The sequence below is a fragment of the Schistocerca cancellata genome, chromosome 2, assembly GCF_023864275.1.
Source record: "Schistocerca cancellata isolate TAMUIC-IGC-003103 chromosome 2, iqSchCanc2.1, whole genome shotgun sequence".
NCBI classification, from domain to species: domain Eukaryota; kingdom Metazoa; phylum Arthropoda; class Insecta; order Orthoptera; family Acrididae; genus Schistocerca; species Schistocerca cancellata.
Window position 1 is genome coordinate 533,891,332 of NC_064627.1, and position 19,393 is coordinate 533,910,724.

The 19,393-nt window shown below is 48.5% G+C and overlaps 22 non-coding genes across 22 annotated transcripts; all 22 read left to right on the top strand.

The window, feature by feature from the left end:
• Positions 1-264: 264 nt before the first annotated feature.
• Trnas-gcu (transfer RNA serine (anticodon GCU)) lies at positions 265-346 on the top strand. The gene has a single exon. It is a non-coding gene; the product is annotated as a tRNA-Ser (tRNA).
• Positions 347-1,183: 837 nt separating this feature from the next.
• On the top strand, positions 1,184-1,265 carry Trnas-gcu (transfer RNA serine (anticodon GCU)). Its single transcript has one exon. It is a non-coding gene; the product is annotated as a tRNA-Ser (tRNA).
• An 838-nt stretch (positions 1,266-2,103) lies between these two features.
• Trnas-gcu (transfer RNA serine (anticodon GCU)) lies at positions 2,104-2,185 on the top strand. Its single transcript has one exon. It is a non-coding gene; the product is annotated as a tRNA-Ser (tRNA).
• Positions 2,186-3,023: 838 nt separating this feature from the next.
• Trnas-gcu (transfer RNA serine (anticodon GCU)) lies at positions 3,024-3,105 on the top strand. Its single transcript has one exon. It is a non-coding gene; the product is annotated as a tRNA-Ser (tRNA).
• An 837-nt stretch (positions 3,106-3,942) lies between these two features.
• Positions 3,943-4,024, top strand: Trnas-gcu (transfer RNA serine (anticodon GCU)). Its single transcript has one exon. It is a non-coding gene; the product is annotated as a tRNA-Ser (tRNA).
• Positions 4,025-4,862: 838 nt separating this feature from the next.
• Trnas-gcu (transfer RNA serine (anticodon GCU)) lies at positions 4,863-4,944 on the top strand. The gene has a single exon. It is a non-coding gene; the product is annotated as a tRNA-Ser (tRNA).
• A 790-nt stretch (positions 4,945-5,734) lies between these two features.
• Positions 5,735-5,816, top strand: Trnas-gcu (transfer RNA serine (anticodon GCU)). Its single transcript has one exon. It is a non-coding gene; the product is annotated as a tRNA-Ser (tRNA).
• A 790-nt stretch (positions 5,817-6,606) lies between these two features.
• On the top strand, positions 6,607-6,688 carry Trnas-gcu (transfer RNA serine (anticodon GCU)). The gene has a single exon. It is a non-coding gene; the product is annotated as a tRNA-Ser (tRNA).
• An 838-nt stretch (positions 6,689-7,526) lies between these two features.
• Positions 7,527-7,608, top strand: Trnas-gcu (transfer RNA serine (anticodon GCU)). The gene has a single exon. It is a non-coding gene; the product is annotated as a tRNA-Ser (tRNA).
• Positions 7,609-8,446: 838 nt separating this feature from the next.
• Trnas-gcu (transfer RNA serine (anticodon GCU)) lies at positions 8,447-8,528 on the top strand. The gene has a single exon. It is a non-coding gene; the product is annotated as a tRNA-Ser (tRNA).
• Positions 8,529-9,366: 838 nt separating this feature from the next.
• Positions 9,367-9,448, top strand: Trnas-gcu (transfer RNA serine (anticodon GCU)). Its single transcript has one exon. It is a non-coding gene; the product is annotated as a tRNA-Ser (tRNA).
• A 790-nt stretch (positions 9,449-10,238) lies between these two features.
• Positions 10,239-10,320, top strand: Trnas-gcu (transfer RNA serine (anticodon GCU)). Its single transcript has one exon. It is a non-coding gene; the product is annotated as a tRNA-Ser (tRNA).
• Positions 10,321-11,110: 790 nt separating this feature from the next.
• Trnas-gcu (transfer RNA serine (anticodon GCU)) lies at positions 11,111-11,192 on the top strand. Its single transcript has one exon. It is a non-coding gene; the product is annotated as a tRNA-Ser (tRNA).
• Positions 11,193-12,030: 838 nt separating this feature from the next.
• On the top strand, positions 12,031-12,112 carry Trnas-gcu (transfer RNA serine (anticodon GCU)). Its single transcript has one exon. It is a non-coding gene; the product is annotated as a tRNA-Ser (tRNA).
• An 838-nt stretch (positions 12,113-12,950) lies between these two features.
• Positions 12,951-13,032, top strand: Trnas-gcu (transfer RNA serine (anticodon GCU)). The gene has a single exon. It is a non-coding gene; the product is annotated as a tRNA-Ser (tRNA).
• An 838-nt stretch (positions 13,033-13,870) lies between these two features.
• Trnas-gcu (transfer RNA serine (anticodon GCU)) lies at positions 13,871-13,952 on the top strand. Its single transcript has one exon. It is a non-coding gene; the product is annotated as a tRNA-Ser (tRNA).
• Positions 13,953-14,779: 827 nt separating this feature from the next.
• On the top strand, positions 14,780-14,861 carry Trnas-gcu (transfer RNA serine (anticodon GCU)). The gene has a single exon. It is a non-coding gene; the product is annotated as a tRNA-Ser (tRNA).
• Positions 14,862-15,699: 838 nt separating this feature from the next.
• Trnas-gcu (transfer RNA serine (anticodon GCU)) lies at positions 15,700-15,781 on the top strand. The gene has a single exon. It is a non-coding gene; the product is annotated as a tRNA-Ser (tRNA).
• Positions 15,782-16,608: 827 nt separating this feature from the next.
• Positions 16,609-16,690, top strand: Trnas-gcu (transfer RNA serine (anticodon GCU)). Its single transcript has one exon. It is a non-coding gene; the product is annotated as a tRNA-Ser (tRNA).
• Positions 16,691-17,436: 746 nt separating this feature from the next.
• On the top strand, positions 17,437-17,518 carry Trnas-gcu (transfer RNA serine (anticodon GCU)). The gene has a single exon. It is a non-coding gene; the product is annotated as a tRNA-Ser (tRNA).
• An 838-nt stretch (positions 17,519-18,356) lies between these two features.
• On the top strand, positions 18,357-18,438 carry Trnas-gcu (transfer RNA serine (anticodon GCU)). The gene has a single exon. It is a non-coding gene; the product is annotated as a tRNA-Ser (tRNA).
• Positions 18,439-19,265: 827 nt separating this feature from the next.
• Trnas-gcu (transfer RNA serine (anticodon GCU)) lies at positions 19,266-19,347 on the top strand. Its single transcript has one exon. It is a non-coding gene; the product is annotated as a tRNA-Ser (tRNA).
• Positions 19,348-19,393: the final 46 nt, after the last annotated feature.

The window sequence follows — 19,393 nt, forward strand, 5'->3', positions numbered from 1 at the left end:
CTCATTTGCATTAGACGACACTGCATGTCGATACAATACTTATTCCTGCAGTAAATAAGTGGGCCGGTGATTTTGCCCCGATCGGATATCGACGTGGACGGATGCTGTCATTAAATGATTCGCGAGTGGGAGCTTGGTCGGCTGCACTGCAGCTGGGCATTAGACGCAGACACCGGCCCAGTACGGTGCTTTGAATGCGTTTTCGAATCGACAGATGTCTTCTTTGCGCAAGCACTCGCCAAAGATGCAGATGTAGTTCCAGCAGACGAGGTGGCAGAGTGGTTAAGGCGTTGGACTGCTAATCCAATGTGCTCTGCACGCGTGGGTTCGAATCCCATCCTCGTCGAAGAATTTTACGTAAAGCACGCGTTTGCGGTCACTCCTTCTCCATGCGAAACGCCACTCAGTAGTAACAACGAAGCGTGTACGTGGCAGATAGCGTGTGTATGAAATACGAGGCAAAACTGCCTACCAGATGAAAGCGCACAACATTCCATAGCGTATGCCCTTCGAATTATACATCATGTCGAGATCTATAAACCAATCAAATTACGGCTCCAGCAAAGATTATGATGGTATTTGCGAACGACGAGTTCTTATTTATATTTAAGTGCATACCTGTCGCAGTCATTTTAACGTATCGAGCCTATAATAAACCATCTGTAGCACAACTGTCGCCTTTCGACAGTTTGTTTTGCGTCAGGCCGCCATATACAGAACCGATTTGGCAGGGCCTACTGGAGAGACTTGACTTTGCAGACATCCGTCGCTAGTGGCCGCCCAAACACCAAGCTCCATCCAAACAGCAGGACAATCTTGGGCTAGGACGAACGTCAAAACCTTGCAAGCAATATCAGTGTAGAGTATCGAGCTGTCCGTTTCGTTGCAGCAAGTCGTGGAAAAGAGTGCCCAGCACATTTCTCATTTGCATTAGACGACACTGCATGTCGATACAATACTTATTCCTGCAGTAAGTAATGGGCCGGTGATTTTGCCCCGATCGGATATCGACGTGGACGGATGCTGTCATTAAATGATTCGCGAGTGGGAGCTTGGTCGGCTGCACTGCAGCTGGGCATTAGACGCAGACACCGGCCCAGTACGGTGCTTTGAATGCGTTTTCGAATCGACAGATGTCTTCTTTGCGCAAGCACTCGCCAAAGATGCAGATGTAGTTCCAGCAGACGAGGTGGCAGAGTGGTTAAGGCGTTGGACTGCTAATCCAATGTGCTCTGCACGCGTGGGTTCGAATCCCATCCTCGTCGAAGAATTTTACGTAAAGCACGCGTTTGCGGTCACTCCTTCTCCATGCGAAACGCCACTCAGTAGTAACAACGAAGCGTGTACGTGGCAGATAGCGTGTGTATGAAATACGAGGCAAAACTGCCTACCAGATGAAAGCGCACAACATTCCATAGCGTATGCCCTTCGAATTATACATCATGTCGAGATCTATAAACCAATCAAATTACGGCTCCAGCAAAGAGTATGTTGGTATTTGCGAACGACGAGTTCTTATTTATATTTAAGTGCATACCTGTCGCAGTCATTTTAACGTATCGAGCCTATAATAAACCATCTGTAGCACAACTGTCGCCTTTCGACAGTTTGTTTTGCGTCAGGCCGCCATATACAGAACCGATTTGGCAGGGCCTACTGGAGAGACTTGACTTTGCAGACATCCGTCGCTAGTGGCCGCCCAAACACCAAGCTCCATCCAAACAGCAGGACAATCTTGGGCTAGGACGAACGTCAAAACCTTGCAAGCAATATCAGTGTAGCGTATCGAGCTGTCCGTTTCGTTGCAGCAAGTCGTGGAAAAGAGTGCCCAGCACATTTCTCATTTGCATTAGACGACACTGCATGTCGATACAATACTTATTCCTGCAGTAAATAAGTGGGCCGGTGATTTTGCCCCGATCGGATATCGACGTGGACGGATGCTGTCATTAAATGATTCGCGAGTGGGAGCTTGGTCGGCTGCACTGCAGCTGGGCATTAGACGCAGACACCGGCCCAGTACGGTGCTTTGAATGCGTTTTCGAATCGACAGATGTCTTCTTTGCGCAAGCACTCGCCAAAGATGCAGTTGTAGTTCCAGCAGACGAGGTGGCCCAGTGGTTAAGGCGTTGGACTGCTAATCCAGTGTGCTCTGCACACGTGGGTTCGAATCCCATCCTCGTCGAAGAATTTTACGTAAAGCACGCGTTTGCGGTCACTCCTTCTCCATGCGAAACGCCACTCAGTAGTAACAACGAAGCGTGTACGTGGCAGATAGCGTGTGTATGAAATACGAGGCAAAACTGCCTACCTGAGGAAAGCGCACAACATTCCATAGCGTATGCCCTTCGAATTATACATCATGTCGAGATCTATAAACCAATCAAATTACGGCTCCAGCAAAGAGTATGTTGGTATTTGCGAACGACGAGTTCTTATTTATATTTAAGTGCATACCTGTCGCAGTCATTTTAACGTATCGAGCCTATAATAAACCATCTGTAGCACAACTGTCGCCTTTCGACAGTTTGTTTTGCGTCAGGCCGCCATATACAGAACCGATTTGGCAGGGCCTACTGGAGAGACTTGACTTTGCAGACATCCGTCGCTAGTGGCCGCCCAAACACCAAGCTCCATCCAAACAGTAGGACAATCTTGGGCTAGGACGAACGTCAAAACCTTGCAAGCAATATCAGTGTAGCGTATCGAGCTGTCCGTTTCGTTGCAGCAAGTCGTGGAAAAGAGTGCCCAGCACATTTCTCATTTGCATTAGACGACACTGCATGTCGATACAATACTTATTCCTGCAGTAAATAAGTGGGCCGGTGATTTTGCCCCGATCGGATATCGACGTGGACGGATGCTGTCATTAAATGATTCGCGAGTGGGAGCTTGGTCGGCTGCACTGCAGCTGGGCATTAGACGCAGACACCGGCCCAGTACGGTGCTTTGAATGCGTTTTCGAATCGACAGATGTCTTCTTTGCGCAAGCACTCGCCAAAGATGCAGTTGTAGTTCCAGCAGACGAGGTGGCCGAGTGGTTAAGGCGTTGGACTGCTAATCCAATGTGCTCTGCACGCGTGTGTTCGAATCCCATCCTCGTCGAAGAATTTTACGTAAAGCACGCGTTTGCGGTCACTCCTTCTCCATGCGAAACGCCACTCAGTAGTAACAACGAAGCGTGTACGTGGCAGATAGCGTGTGTATGAAATACGAGGCAAAACTGCCTACCAGATGAAAGCGCACAACATTCCATAGCGTATGCCCTTCGAATTATACATCATGTCGAGATCTATAAACCAATCAAATTACGGCTCCAGCAAAGATTATGATGGTATTTGCGAACGACGAGTTCTTATTTATATTTAAGTGCATACCTGTCGCAGTCATTTTAACGTATCGAGCCTATAATAAACCATCTGTAGCACAACTGTCGCCTTTCGACAGTTTGTTTTGCGTCAGGCCGCCATATACAGAACCGATTTGGCAGGGCCTACTGGAGAGACTTGACTTTGCAGACATCCGTCGCTAGTGGCCGCCCAAACACCAAGCTCCATCCAAACAGCAGGACAATCTTGGGCTAGGACGAACGTCAAAACCTTGCAAGCAATATCAGTGTAGAGTATCGAGCTGTCCGTTTCGTTGCAGCAAGTCGTGGAAAAGAGTGCCCAGCACATTTCTCATTTGCATTAGACGACACTGCATGTCGATACAATACTTATTCCTGCAGTAAGTAATGGGCCGGTGATTTTGCCCCGATCGGATATCGACGTGGACGGATGCTGTCATTAAATGATTCGCGAGTGGGAGCTTGGTCGGCTGCACTGCAGCTGGGCATTAGACGCAGACACCGGCCCAGTACGGTGCTTTGAATGCGTTTTCGAATCGACAGATGTCTTCTTTGCGCAAGCACTCGCCAAAGATGCAGATGTAGTTCCAGCAGACGAGGTGGCAGAGTGGTTAAGGCGTTGGACTGCTAATCCAATGTGCTCTGCACGCGTGGGTTCGAATCCCATCCTCGTCGAAGAATTTTACGTAAAGCACGCGTTTGCGGTCACTCCTTCTCCATGCGAAACGCCACTCAGTAGTAACAACGAAGCGTGTACGTGGCAGATAGCGTGTGTATGAAATACGAGGCAAAACTGCCTACCAGATGAAAGCGCACAACATTCCATAGCGTATGCCCTTCGAATTATACATCATGTCGAGATCTATAAACCAATCAAATTACGGCTCCAGCAAAGAGTATGTTGGTATTTGCGAACGACGAGTTCTTATTTATATTTAAGTGCATACCTGTCGCAGTCATTTTAACGTATCGAGCCTATAATAAACCATCTGTAGCACAACTGTCGCCTTTCGACAGTTTGTTTTGCGTCAGGCCGCCATATACAGAACCGATTTGGCAGGGCCTACTGGAGAGACTTGACTTTGCAGACATCCGTCGCTAGTGGCCGCCCAAACACCAAGCTCCATCCAAACAGCAGGACAATCTTGGGCTAGGACGAACGTCAAAACCTTGCAAGCAATATCAGTGTAGCGTATCGAGCTGTCCGTTTCGTTGCAGCAAGTCGTGGAAAAGAGTGCCCAGCACATTTCTCATTTGCATTAGACGACACTGCATGTCGATACAATACTTATTCCTGCAGTAAATAAGTGGGCCGGTGATTTTGCCCCGATCGGATATCGACGTGGACGGATGCTGTCATTAAATGATTCGCGAGTGGGAGCTTGGTCGGCTGCACTGCAGCTGGGCATTAGACGCAGACACCGGCCCAGTACGGTGCTTTGAATGCGTTTTCGAATCGACAGATGTCTTCTTTGCGCAAGCACTCGCCAAAGATGCAGTTGTAGTTCCAGCAGACGAGGTGGCCGAGTGGTTAAGGCGTTGGACTGCTAATCCAATGTGCTCTGCACGCGTGTGTTCGAATCCCATCCTCGTCGAAGAATTTTACGTAAAGCACGCGTTTGCGGTCACTCCTTCTCCATGCGAAACGCCACTCAGTAGTAACAACGAAGCGTGTACGTGGCAGATAGCGTGTGTATGAAATACGAGGCAAAACTGCCTACCAGATGAAAGCGCACAACATTCCATAGCGTATGCCCTTCGAATTATACATCATGTCGAGATCTATAAACCAATCAAATTACGGCTCCAGCAAAGAGTATGTTGGTATTTGCGAACGACGAGTTCTTATTTATATTTAAGTGCATACCTGTCGCAGTCATTTTAACGTATCGAGCCTATAATAAACCATCTGTTACAGAACCGATTTGGCAGGGCCTACTGGAGAGACTTGACTTTGCAGACATCCGTCGCTAGTGGCCGCCCAAACACCAAGCTCCATCCAAACAGCAGGACAATCTTGGGCTAGGACGAACGTCAAAACCATGCAAGCAATATCAGTGTAGCGTATCGAGCTGTCCGTTTCGTTGCAGCAAGTCGTGGAAAAGAGTGCCCAGCACATTTCTCATTTGCATTAGACGACACTGCATGTCGATACAATACTTATTCCTGCAGTAAATAAGTGGGCCGGTGATTTTGCCCCGATCGGATTTCGACGTGGACGGATGCTGTCATTAAATGATTCGCGAGTGGGAGCTTGGTCGGCTGCACTGCAGCTGGGCATTAGACGCAGACACCGGCCCAGTACGGTGCTTTGAATGCGTTTTCGAATCGACAGATGTCTTCTTTGCGCAAGCACTCGCCAAAGATGCAGTTGTAGTTCCAGCAGACGAGGTGGCCGAGTGGTTAAGGCGTTGGACTGCTAATCCAATGTGCTCTGCACGCGTGTGTTCGAATCCCATCCTCGTCGAAGAATTTTACGTAAAGCACGCGTTTGCGGTCACTCCTTCTCCATGCGAAACGCCACTCAGTAGTAACAACGAAGCGTGTACGTGGCAGATAGCGTGTGTATGAAATACGAGGCAAAACTGCCTACCAGATGAAAGCGCACAACATTCCATAGCGTATGCCCTTCGAATTATACATCATGTCGAGATCTATAAACCAATCAAATTACGGCTCCAGCAAAGAGTATGTTGGTATTTGCGAACGACGAGTTCTTATTTATATTTAAGTGCATACCTGTCGCAGTCATTTTAACGTATCGAGCCTATAATAAACCATCTGTTACAGAACCGATTTGGCAGGGCCTACTGGAGAGACTTGACTTTGCAGACATCCGTCGCTAGTGGCCGCCCAAACACCAAGCTCCATCCAAACAGCAGGACAATCTTGGGCTAGGACGAACGTCAAAACCATGCAAGCAATATCAGTGTAGCGTATCGAGCTGTCCGTTTCGTTGCAGCAAGTCGTGGAAAAGAGTGCCCAGCACATTTCTCATTTGCATTAGACGACACTGCATGTCGATACAATACTTATTCCTGCAGTAAATAAGTGGGCCGGTGATTTTGCCCCGATCGGATTTCGACGTGGACGGATGCTGTCATTAAATGATTCGCGAGTGGGAGCTTGGTCGGCTGCACTGCAGCTGGGCATTAGACGCAGACACCGGCCCAGTACGGTGCTTTGAATGCGTTTTCGAATCGACAGATGTCTTCTTTGCGCAAGCACTCGCCAAAGATGCAGTTGTAGTTCCAGCAGACGAGGTGGCCGAGTGGTTAAGGCGTTGGACTGCTAATCCAATGTGCTCTGCACGCGTGTGTTCGAATCCCATCCTCGTCGAAGAATTTTACGTAAAGCACGCGTTTGCGGTCACTCCTTCTCCATGCGAAACGCCACTCAGTAGTAACAACGAAGCGTGTACGTGGCAGATAGCGTGTGTATGAAATACGAGGCAAAACTGCCTACCAGATGAAAGCGCACAACATTCCATAGCGTATGCCCTTCGATTTATACATCATGTCGAGATCTATAAACCAATCAAATTACGGCTCCAGCAAAGAGTATGTTGGTATTTGCGAACGACGAGTTCTTATTTATATTTAAGTGCATACCTGTCGCAGTCATTTTAACGTATCGAGCCTATAATAAACCATCTGTAGCACAACTGTCGCCTTTCGACAGTTTGTTTTGCGTCAGGCCGCCATATACAGAACCGATTTGGCAGGGCCTACTGGAGAGACTTGACTTTGCAGACATCCGTCGCTAGTGGCCGCCCAAACACCAAGCTCCATCCAAACAGCAGGACAATCTTGGGCTAGGACGAACGTCAAAACCATGCAAGCAATATCAGTGTAGCGTATCGAGCTGTCCGTTTCGTTGCAGCAAGTCGTGGAAAAGAGTGCCCAGCACATTTCTCATTTGCATTAGACGACACTGCATGTCGATACAATACTTATTCCTGCAGTAAATAAGTGGGCCGGTGATTTTGCCCCGATCGGATATCGACGTGGACGGATGCTGTCATTAAATGATTCGCGAGTGGGAGCTTGGTCGGCTGCACTGCAGCTGGGCATTAGACGCAGACACCGGCCCAGTACGGTGCTTTGAATGCGTTTTCGAATCGACAGATGTCTTCTTTGCGCAAGCACTCGCCAAAGATGCAGTTGTAGTTCCAGCAGACGAGGTGGCCGAGTGGTTAAGGCGTTGGACTGCTAATCCAGTGTGCTCTGCACACGTGGGTTCGAATCCCATCCTCGTCGAAGAATTTTACGTAAAGCACGCGTTTGCGGTCACTCCTTCTCCATGCGAAACGCCACTCAGTAGTAACAACGAAGCGTGTACGTGGCAGATAGCGTGTGTATGAAATACGAGGAAAAACTGCCTACCAGAGGAAAGCGCACAACATTCCATAGCGTATGCCCTTCGAATTATACATCATGTCGAGATCTATAAACCAATCAAATTACGGCTCCAGCAAAGAGTATGTTGGTATTTGCGAACGACGAGTTCTTATTTATATTTAAGTGCATACCTGTCGCAGTCATTTTAACGTATCGAGCCTATAATAAACCATCTGTAGCACAACTGTCGCCTTTCGACAGTTTGTTTTGCGTCAGGCCGCCATATACAGAACCGATTTGGCAGGGCCTACTGGAGAGACTTGACTTTGCAGACATCCGTCGCTAGTGGCCGCCCAAACACCAAGCTCCATCCAAACAGCAGGACAATCTTGGGCTAGGACGAACGTCAAAACCTTGCAAGCAATATCAGTGTAGCGTATCGAGCTGTCCGTTTCGTTGCAGCAAGTCGTGGAAAAGAGTGCCCAGCACATTTCTCATTTGCATTAGACGACACTGCATGTCGATACAATACTTATTCCTGCAGTAAATAAGTGGGCCGGTGATTTTGCCCCGATCGGATATCGACGTGGACGGATGCTGTCATTAAATGATTCGCGAGTGGGAGCTTGGTCGGCTGCACTGCAGCTGGGCATTAGACGCAGACACCGGCCCAGTACGGTGCTTTGAATGCGTTTTCGAATCGACAGATGTCTTCTTTGCGCAAGCACTCGCCAAAGATGCAGATGTAGTTCCAGCAGACGAGGTGGCAGAGTGGTTAAGGCGTTGGACTGCTAATCCAATGTGCTCTGCACGCGTGGGTTCGAATCCCATCCTCGTCGAAGAATTTTACGTAAAGCACGCGTTTGCGGTCACTCCTTCTCCATGCGAAACGCCACTCAGTAGTAACAACGAAGCGTGTACGTGGCAGATAGCGTGTGTATGAAATACGAGGCAAAACTGCCTACCAGATGAAAGCGCACAACATTCCATAGCGTATGCCCTTCGAATTATACATCATGTCGAGATCTATAAACCAATCAAATTACGGCTCCAGCAAAGAGTATGTTGGTATTTGCGAACGACGAGTTCTTATTTATATTTAAGTGCATACCTGTGGCAGTCATTTTAACGTATCGAGCCTATAATAAACCATCTGTAGCACAACTGTCGCCTTTCGACAGTTTGTTTTGCGTCAGGCCGCCATATACAGAACCGATTTGGCAGGGCCTACTGGAGAGACTTGACTTTGCAGACATCCGTCGCTAGTGGCCGCCCAAACACCAAGCTCCATCCAAACAGTAGGACAATCTTGGGCTAGGACGAACGTCAAAACCTTGCAAGCAATATCAGTGTAGCGTATCGAGCTGTCCGTTTCGTTGCAGCAAGTCGTGGAAAAGAGTGCCCAGCACATTTCTCATTTGCATTAGACGACACTGCATGTCGATACAATACTTATTCCTGCAGTAAATAAGTGGGCCGGTGATTTTGCCCCGATCGGATATCGACGTGGACGGATGCTGTCATTAAATGATTCGCGAGTGGGAGCTTGGTCGGCTGCACTGCAGCTGGGCATTAGACGCAGACACCGGCCCAGTACGGTGCTTTGAATGCGTTTTCGAATCGACAGATGTCTTCTTTGCGCAAGCACTCGCCAAAGATGCAGTTGTAGTTCCAGCAGACGAGGTGGCCGAGTGGTTAAGGCGTTGGACTGCTAATCCAATGTGCTCTGCACGCGTGTGTTCGAATCCCATCCTCGTCGAAGAATTTTACGTAAAGCACGCGTTTGCGGTCACTCCTTCTCCATGCGAAACGCCACTCAGTAGTAACAACGAAGCGTGTACGTGGCAGATAGCGTGTGTATGAAATACGAGGCAAAACTGCCTACCAGATGAAAGCGCACAACATTCCATAGCGTATGCCCTTCGAATTATACATCATGTCGAGATCTATAAACCAATCAAATTACGGCTCCAGCAAAGAGTATGTTGGTATTTGCGAACGACGAGTTCTTATTTATATTTAAGTGCATACCTGTCGCAGTCATTTTAACGTATCGAGCCTATAATAAACCATCTGTTACAGAACCGATTTGGCAGGGCCTACTGGAGAGACTTGACTTTGCAGACATCCGTCGCTAGTGGCCGCCCAAACACCAAGCTCCATCCAAACAGCAGGACAATCTTGGGCTAGGACGAACGTCAAAACCATGCAAGCAATATCAGTGTAGCGTATCGAGCTGTCCGTTTCGTTGCAGCAAGTCGTGGAAAAGAGTGCCCAGCACATTTCTCATTTGCATTAGACGACACTGCATGTCGATACAATACTTATTCCTGCAGTAAATAAGTGGGCCGGTGATTTTGCCCCGATCGGATTTCGACGTGGACGGATGCTGTCATTAAATGATTCGCGAGTGGGAGCTTGGTCGGCTGCACTGCAGCTGGGCATTAGACGCAGACACCGGCCCAGTACGGTGCTTTGAATGCGTTTTCGAATCGACAGATGTCTTCTTTGCGCAAGCACTCGCCAAAGATGCAGTTGTAGTTCCAGCAGACGAGGTGGCCGAGTGGTTAAGGCGTTGGACTGCTAATCCAATGTGCTCTGCACGCGTGTGTTCGAATCCCATCCTCGTCGAAGAATTTTACGTAAAGCACGCGTTTGCGGTCACTCCTTCTCCATGCGAAACGCCACTCAGTAGTAACAACGAAGCGTGTACGTGGCAGATAGCGTGTGTATGAAATACGAGGCAAAACTGCCTACCAGATGAAAGCGCACAACATTCCATAGCGTATGCCCTTCGAATTATACATCATGTCGAGATCTATAAACCAATCAAATTACGGCTCCAGCAAAGAGTATGTTGGTATTTGCGAACGACGAGTTCTTATTTATATTTAAGTGCATACCTGTCGCAGTCATTTTAACGTATCGAGCCTATAATAAACCATCTGTTACAGAACCGATTTGGCAGGGCCTACTGGAGAGACTTGACTTTGCAGACATCCGTCGCTAGTGGCCGCCCAAACACCAAGCTCCATCCAAACAGCAGGACAATCTTGGGCTAGGACGAACGTCAAAACCATGCAAGCAATATCAGTGTAGCGTATCGAGCTGTCCGTTTCGTTGCAGCAAGTCGTGGAAAAGAGTGCCCAGCACATTTCTCATTTGCATTAGACGACACTGCATGTCGATACAATACTTATTCCTGCAGTAAATAAGTGGGCCGGTGATTTTGCCCCGATCGGATTTCGACGTGGACGGATGCTGTCATTAAATGATTCGCGAGTGGGAGCTTGGTCGGCTGCACTGCAGCTGGGCATTAGACGCAGACACCGGCCCAGTACGGTGCTTTGAATGCGTTTTCGAATCGACAGATGTCTTCTTTGCGCAAGCACTCGCCAAAGATGCAGTTGTAGTTCCAGCAGACGAGGTGGCCGAGTGGTTAAGGCGTTGGACTGCTAATCCAATGTGCTCTGCACGCGTGTGTTCGAATCCCATCCTCGTCGAAGAATTTTACGTAAAGCACGCGTTTGCGGTCACTCCTTCTCCATGCGAAACGCCACTCAGTAGTAACAACGAAGCGTGTACGTGGCAGATAGCGTGTGTATGAAATACGAGGCAAAACTGCCTACCAGATGAAAGCGCACAACATTCCATAGCGTATGCCCTTCGATTTATACATCATGTCGAGATCTATAAACCAATCAAATTACGGCTCCAGCAAAGAGTATGTTGGTATTTGCGAACGACGAGTTCTTATTTATATTTAAGTGCATACCTGTCGCAGTCATTTTAACGTATCGAGCCTATAATAAACCATCTGTAGCACAACTGTCGCCTTTCGACAGTTTGTTTTGCGTCAGGCCGCCATATACAGAACCGATTTGGCAGGGCCTACTGGAGAGACTTGACTTTGCAGACATCCGTCGCTAGTGGCCGCCCAAACACCAAGCTCCATCCAAACAGCAGGACAATCTTGGGCTAGGACGAACGTCAAAACCATGCAAGCAATATCAGTGTAGCGTATCGAGCTGTCCGTTTCGTTGCAGCAAGTCGTGGAAAAGAGTGCCCAGCACATTTCTCATTTGCATTAGACGACACTGCATGTCGATACAATACTTATTCCTGCAGTAAATAAGTGGGCCGGTGATTTTGCCCCGATCGGATATCGACGTGGACGGATGCTGTCATTAAATGATTCGCGAGTGGGAGCTTGGTCGGCTGCACTGCAGCTGGGCATTAGACGCAGACACCGGCCCAGTACGGTGCTTTGAATGCGTTTTCGAATCGACAGATGTCTTCTTTGCGCAAGCACTCGCCAAAGATGCAGTTGTAGTTCCAGCAGACGAGGTGGCCGAGTGGTTAAGGCGTTGGACTGCTAATCCAGTGTGCTCTGCACACGTGGGTTCGAATCCCATCCTCGTCGAAGAATTTTACGTAAAGCACGCGTTTGCGGTCACTCCTTCTCCATGCGAAACGCCACTCAGTAGTAACAACGAAGCGTGTACGTGGCAGATAGCGTGTGTATGAAATACGAGGAAAAACTGCCTACCAGAGGAAAGCGCACAACATTCCATAGCGTATGCCCTTCGAATTATACATCATGTCGAGATCTATAAACCAATCAAATTACGGCTCCAGCAAAGAGTATGTTGGTATTTGCGAACGACGAGTTCTTATTTATATTTAAGTGCATACCTGTCGCAGTCATTTTAACGTATCGAGCCTATAATAAACCATCTGTAGCACAACTGTCGCCTTTCGACAGTTTGTTTTGCGTCAGGCCGCCATATACAGAACCGATTTGGCAGGGCCTACTGGAGAGACTTGACTTTGCAGACATCCGTCGCTAGTGGCCGCCCAAACACCAAGCTCCATCCAAACAGCAGGACAATCTTGGGCTAGGACGAACGTCAAAACCTTGCAAGCAATATCAGTGTAGCGTATCGAGCTGTCCGTTTCGTTGCAGCAAGTCGTGGAAAAGAGTGCCCAGCACATTTCTCATTTGCATTAGACGACACTGCATGTCGATACAATACTTATTCCTGCAGTAAATAAGTGGGCCGGTGATTTTGCCCCGATCGGATATCGACGTGGACGGATGCTGTCATTAAATGATTCGCGAGTGGGAGCTTGGTCGGCTGCACTGCAGCTGGGCATTAGACGCAGACACCGGCCCAGTACGGTGCTTTGAATGCGTTTTCGAATCGACAGATGTCTTCTTTGCGCAAGCACTCGCCAAAGATGCAGATGTAGTTCCAGCAGACGAGGTGGCAGAGTGGTTAAGGCGTTGGACTGCTAATCCAATGTGCTCTGCACGCGTGGGTTCGAATCCCATCCTCGTCGAAGAATTTTACGTAAAGCACGCGTTTGCGGTCACTCCTTCTCCATGCGAAACGCCACTCAGTAGTAACAACGAAGCGTGTACGTGGCAGATAGCGTGTGTATGAAATACGAGGCAAAACTGCCTACCAGATGAAAGCGCACAACATTCCATAGCGTATGCCCTTCGAATTATACATCATGTCGAGATCTATAAACCAATCAAATTACGGCTCCAGCAAAGAGTATGTTGGTATTTGCGAACGACGAGTTCTTATTTATATTTAAGTGCATACCTGTGGCAGTCATTTTAACGTATCGAGCCTATAATAAACCATCTGTAGCACAACTGTCGCCTTTCGACAGTTTGTTTTGCGTCAGGCCGCCATATACAGAACCGATTTGGCAGGGCCTACTGGAGAGACTTGACTTTGCAGACATCCGTCGCTAGTGGCCGCCCAAACACCATGCTCCATCCAAACAGCAGGACAATCTTGGGCTAGGACGAACGTCAAAACCTTGCAAGCAATATCAGTGTAGCGTATCGAGCTGTCCGTTTCGTTGCAGCAAGTCGTGGAAAAGAGTGCCCAGCACATTTCTCATTTGCATTAGACGACACTGCATGTCGATACAATACTTATTCCTGCAGTAAATAAGTGGGCCGGTGATTTTGCCCCGATCGGATATCGACGTGGACGGATGCTGTCATTAAATGATTCGCGAGTGGGAGCTTGGTCGGCTGCGCTGCAGCTGGGCATTAGACGCAGACACCGGCCCAGTACGGTGCTTTGAATGCGTTTTCGAATCGACAGATGTCTTCTTTGCGCAAGCACTCGCCAAAGATGCAGATGTAGTTCCAGCAGACGAGGTGGCCGAGTGGTTAAGGCGTTGGACTGCTAATCCAATGTGCTCTGCACGCGAGGGTTCGAATCCCATCCTCGTCGAAGAATTTTACGTAAAGCACGCGTTTGCGGTCACTCCTTCTCCATGCGAAACGCCACTCAGTAGTAACAACGAAGCGTGTACGTGGCAGATAGCGTGTGTATGAAATACGAGGCAAAACTGCCTACCAGATGAAAGCGCACAACATTCCATAGCGTATGCCCTTCGAATTATACATCATGTCGAGATCTATAAACCAATCAAATTTCGGCTCCAGCAAAGGGTATGTTGGTATTTGCGAACGACGAGTTCTTATTTATATTTAAGTGCATACCTGTCGCAGTCATTTTAACGTATCGAGCCTATAATAATCCATCTGTTGCCTTTCGACAGTTTGTTTTGCGTCAGGCCGCCATATACAGAACCGATTTGGCAGGGCCTACTGGAGAGACTTGACTTTGCAGACATCCGTCGCTAGTGGCCGCCCAAACACCAAGCTCCATCCAAACAGCAGGACAATCTTGGGCTAGGACGAACGTCAAAACCTTGCAAGCAATATCAGTGTAGCGTATCGAGCTGTCCGTTTCGTTGCAGCAAGTCGTGGAAAAGAGTGCCCAGCACATTTCTCATTTGCATTAGACGACACTGCATGTCGATACAATACTTATTCCTGCAGTAAATAAGTGGGCCGGTGATTTTGCCCCGATCGGATATCGACGTGGACGGATGCTGTCATTAAATGATTCGCGAGTGGGAGCTTGGTCGGCTGCACTGCAGCTGGGCATTAGACGCAGACACCGGCCCAGTACGGTGCTTTGAATGCGTTTTCGAATCGACAGATGTCTTCTTTGCGCAAGCACTCGCCAAAGATGCAGTTGTAGTTCCAGCAGACGAGGTGGCCGAGTGGTTAAGGCGTTGGACTGCTAATCCAATGTGCTCTGCACGCGTGTGTTCGAATCCCATCCTCGTCGAAGAATTTTACGTAAAGCACGCGTTTGCGGTCACTCCTTCTCCATGCGAAACGCCACTCAGTAGTAACAACGAAGCGTGTACGTGGCAGATAGCGTGTGTATGAAATACGAGGCAAAACTGCCTACCAGATGAAAGCGCACAACATTCCATAGCGTATGCCCTTCGAATTATACATCATGTCGAGATCTATAAACCAATCAAATTACGGCTCCAGCAAAGAGTATGTTGGTATTTGCGAACGACGAGTTCTTATTTATATTTAAGTGCATACCTGTGGCAGTCATTTTAACGTATCGAGCCTATAATAAACCATCTGTAGCACAACTGTCGCCTTTCGACAGTTTGTTTTGCGTCAGGCCGCCATATACAGAACCGATTTGGCAGGGCCTACTGGAGAGACTTGACTTTGCAGACATCCGTCGCTAGTGGCCGCCCAAACACCATGCTCCATCCAAACAGCAGGACAATCTTGGGCTAGGACGAACGTCAAAACCTTGCAAGCAATATCAGTGTAGCGTATCGAGCTGTCCGTTTCGTTGCAGCAAGTCGTGGAAAAGAGTGCCCAGCACATTTCTCATTTGCATTAGACGACACTGCATGTCGATACAATACTTATTCCTGCAGTAAATAAGTGGGCCGGTGATTTTGCCCCGATCGGATATCGACGTGGACGGATGCTGTCATTAAATGATTCGCGAGTGGGAGCTTGGTCGGCTGCACTGCAGCTGGGCATTAGACGCAGACACCGGCCCAGTACGGTGCTTTGAATGCGTTTTCGAATCGACAGATGTCTTCTTTGCGCAAGCACTCGCCAAAGATGCAGATGTAGTTCCAGCAGACGAGGTGGCCGAGTGGTTAAGGCGTTGGACTGCTAATCCAATGTGCTCTGCACGCGAGGGTTCGAATCCCATCCTCGTCGAAGAATTTTACGTAAAGCACGCGTTTGCGGTCACTCCTTCTCCATGCGAAACGCCACTCAGTAGTAACAACGAAGCGTGTACGTGGCAGATAGCGTGTGTATGAAATACGAGGCAAAACTGCCTACCAGATGAAAGCGCACAACATTCCATAGCGTATGCCCTTCGAATTATACATCATGTCGAGATCTATAAACCAATCAAATTTCGGCTCCAGCAAAGGGTATGTTGGTATTTGCGAACGACGAGTTCTTATTTATATTTAAGTGCATACCTGTCGCAGTCATTTTAACGTATCGAGCCTATAATAATCCATCTGTAGCCTTTCGACAGTTTGTTTTGCGTCAGGCCGCCATATACAGAACCGATTTGGCAGGGCCTACTGGAGAGACTTGACTTTGCAGACATCCGTCGCTAGTGGCCGCCCAAACACCAAGCTCCATCCAAACAGCAGGACAATCTTGGGCTAGGACGAACGTCAAAACCTTGCAAGCAATATCAGTGTAGCGTATCGAGCTGTCCGTTTCGTTGCAGCAAGTCGTGGAAAAGAGTGCCCAGCACATTTCTCATTTGCATTAGACGACACTGCATGTCGATACAATACTTATTCCTGCAGTAAATAAGTGGGCCGGTGATTTTGCCCCGATCGGATATCGACGTGGACGGATGCTGTCATTAAATGATTCACGAGTGGGAGCTTGGTCGGCTGCACTGCAGCTGGGCATTAGACGCAGACACCGGCCCAGTACGGTGCTTTGAATGCGTTTTCGAATCGACAGATGTCTTCTTTGCGCAAGCACTCGACAAAGATGCAGATGTAGTTCCAGCAGACGAGGTGGCAGAGTGGTTAAGGCGTTGGACTGCTAATCCAATGTGCTCTGCACGCGTGGGTTCGAATCCCATCCTCGTCGAAGAATTTTACGTAAAGCACGCGTTTGCGGTCACTCCTTCTCCATGCGAAACGCCACTCAGTAGTAACAACGAAGCGTGTACGTGGCAGATAGCGTGTGTATGAAATACGAGGCAAAACTGCCTACCAGATGAAAGCGCACAACATTCCATAGCGTATGCCCTTCGAATTATACATCATGTCGAGATCTACAAACCAATCAAATTACGGCTCCAGCAAAGAGTATGTTGGTATTTGCGAACGACGAGTTCTTATTTATATTTAAGTGCATACCTGTCGCAGTCATTTTAACGTATCGAGCCTATAATAATCCATCTGTAACACATCCGTCGCTAGTGGCCGCCCAAACACCAAGCTCCATCCAAACAGCAGGACAATCTTGGGCTAGGACGAACGTCAAAACCTTGCAAGCAATATCAGTGTAGCGTATCGAGCTGTCCGTTTCGTTGCAGCAAGTCGTGGAAAAGAGTGCCCAGCACATTTCTCATTTGCATTAGACGACACTGCATGTCGATACAATACTTATTCCTGCAGTAAATAAGTGGGCCGGTGATTTTGCCCCGATCGGATATCGACGTGGACGGATGCTGTCATTAAATGATTCGCGAGTGGGAGCTTGGTCGGCTGCACTGCAGCTGGGCATTAGACGCAGACACCGGCCCAGTACGGTGCTTTGAATGCGTTTTCGAATCGACAGATGTCTTCTTTGCGCAAGCACTCGCCAAAGATGCACATGTAGTTCCAGCAGACGAGGTGGCCGAGTGGTTAAGGCGTTGGACTGCTAATCCAATGTGCTCTGCACGCGTGGGTTCGAATCCCATCCTCATCGAAGAATTTTACCTAAAGCACGCGTTTGCGGTCACTCCTTCTCCATGCGAAACGCCACTCAGTAGTAACAACGAAGCGTGTACGTGGCAGATAGCGTGTGTATGAAATACGAGGCAAAACTGCCTACCAGATGAAAGCGCACAACATTCCATAGCGTATGCCCTTCGAATTATACATCATGTCGGGATCTATAAACCAATCAAATTTCGGCTCCAGCACAGGGTATGTTGGTATTTGCGAACGACGAGTTCTTATTTATATTTAAGTGCATACCTGTGGCAGTCATTTTAACGTATCGAGCCTATAATAAACCATCTGTAGTACAACTGTCGCCTTTCGACAGTTTGTTTTGCGTCAGGCCGCCATATACAGAACCGATTTGGCAGGGCCTACTGGAGAGACTTGACTTTGCAGACATCCGTCGCTAGTGGCCGCCCAAACACCATGCTCCATCCAAACAGCAGGACAATCTTGGGCTAGGACGAACGTCAAAACCTTGCAAGCAATATCAGTGTAGCGTATCGAGCTGTCCGTTTCGTTGCAGCAAGTCGTGGAAAAGAGTGCCCAGCACATTTCTCATTTGCATTAGACGACACTGCATGTCGATACAATACTTATTCCTGCAGTAAATAAGTGGGCCGGTGATTTTGCCCCGATCGGATATCGACGTGGACGGATGCTGTCATTAAATGATTCGCGAGTGGGAGCTTGGTCGGCTGCACTGCAGCTGGGCATTAGACGCAGACACCGGCCCAGTACGGTGCTTTGAATGCGTTTTCGAATCGACAGATGTCTTCTTTGCGCAAGCACTCGCCAAAGATGCAGATGTAGTTCCAGCAGACGAGGTGGCCGAGTGGTTAAGGCGTTGGACTGCTAATCCAATGTGCTCTGCACGCGAGGGTTCGAATCCCATCCTCGTCGAAGAATTTTACGTAAAGCACGCGTTTGCGGTCACTCCTTCTCCATGCGAAACGCCACTCAGTAGTAACAACGAAGCGTGTACGTGGCAGATAGCGTGTGTATGAAATACGAGGCAAAACTGCCTACCAGATGAAAGCGCACAACATTCCATAGCGTATGCCCTTCGAATTATACATCATGTCGGGATCTATAAACCAATCAAATTTCGGCTCCAGCAAAGGGTATGTTGGTATTTGCGAACGACGAGTTCTTATTTATATTTAAGTGCATACCTGTCGCAGTCATTTTAACGTATCGAGCCTATAATAATCCATCTGTAGCCTTTCGACAGTTTGTTTTGCGTCAGGCCGCCATATACAGAACCGATTTGGCAGGGCCTACTGGAGAGACTTGACTTTGCAGACATCCGTCGCTAGTGGCCGCCCAAACACCAAGCTCCATCCAAACAGCAGGACAATCTTGGGCTAGGACGAACGTCAAAACCTTGCAAGCAATATCAGTGTAGCGTATCGAGCTGTCCGTTTCGTTGCAGCAAGTCGTGGAAAAGAGTGCCCAGCACATTTCTCATTTGCATTAGACGACACTGCATGTCGATACAATACTTATTCCTGCAGTAAATAAGTGGGCCGGTGATTTTGCCCCGATCGGATATCGACGTGGACGGATGCTGTCATTAAATGATTCGCGAGTGGGAGCTTGGTCGGCTGCACTGCAGCTGGGCATTAGACGCAGACACCGGCCCAGTACGGTGCTTTGAATGCGTTTTCGAATCGACAGATGTCTTCTTTGCGCAAGCACTCGCCAAAGATGCAGATGTAGTTCCAGCAGACGAGGTGGCAGAGTGGTTAAGGCGTTGGACTGCTAATCCAATGTGCTCTGCACGCGTGGGTTCGAATCCCATCCTCGTCGAAGAATTTTACGTAAAGCATGCGTTTGCGGTCACTCCTTCTCCATG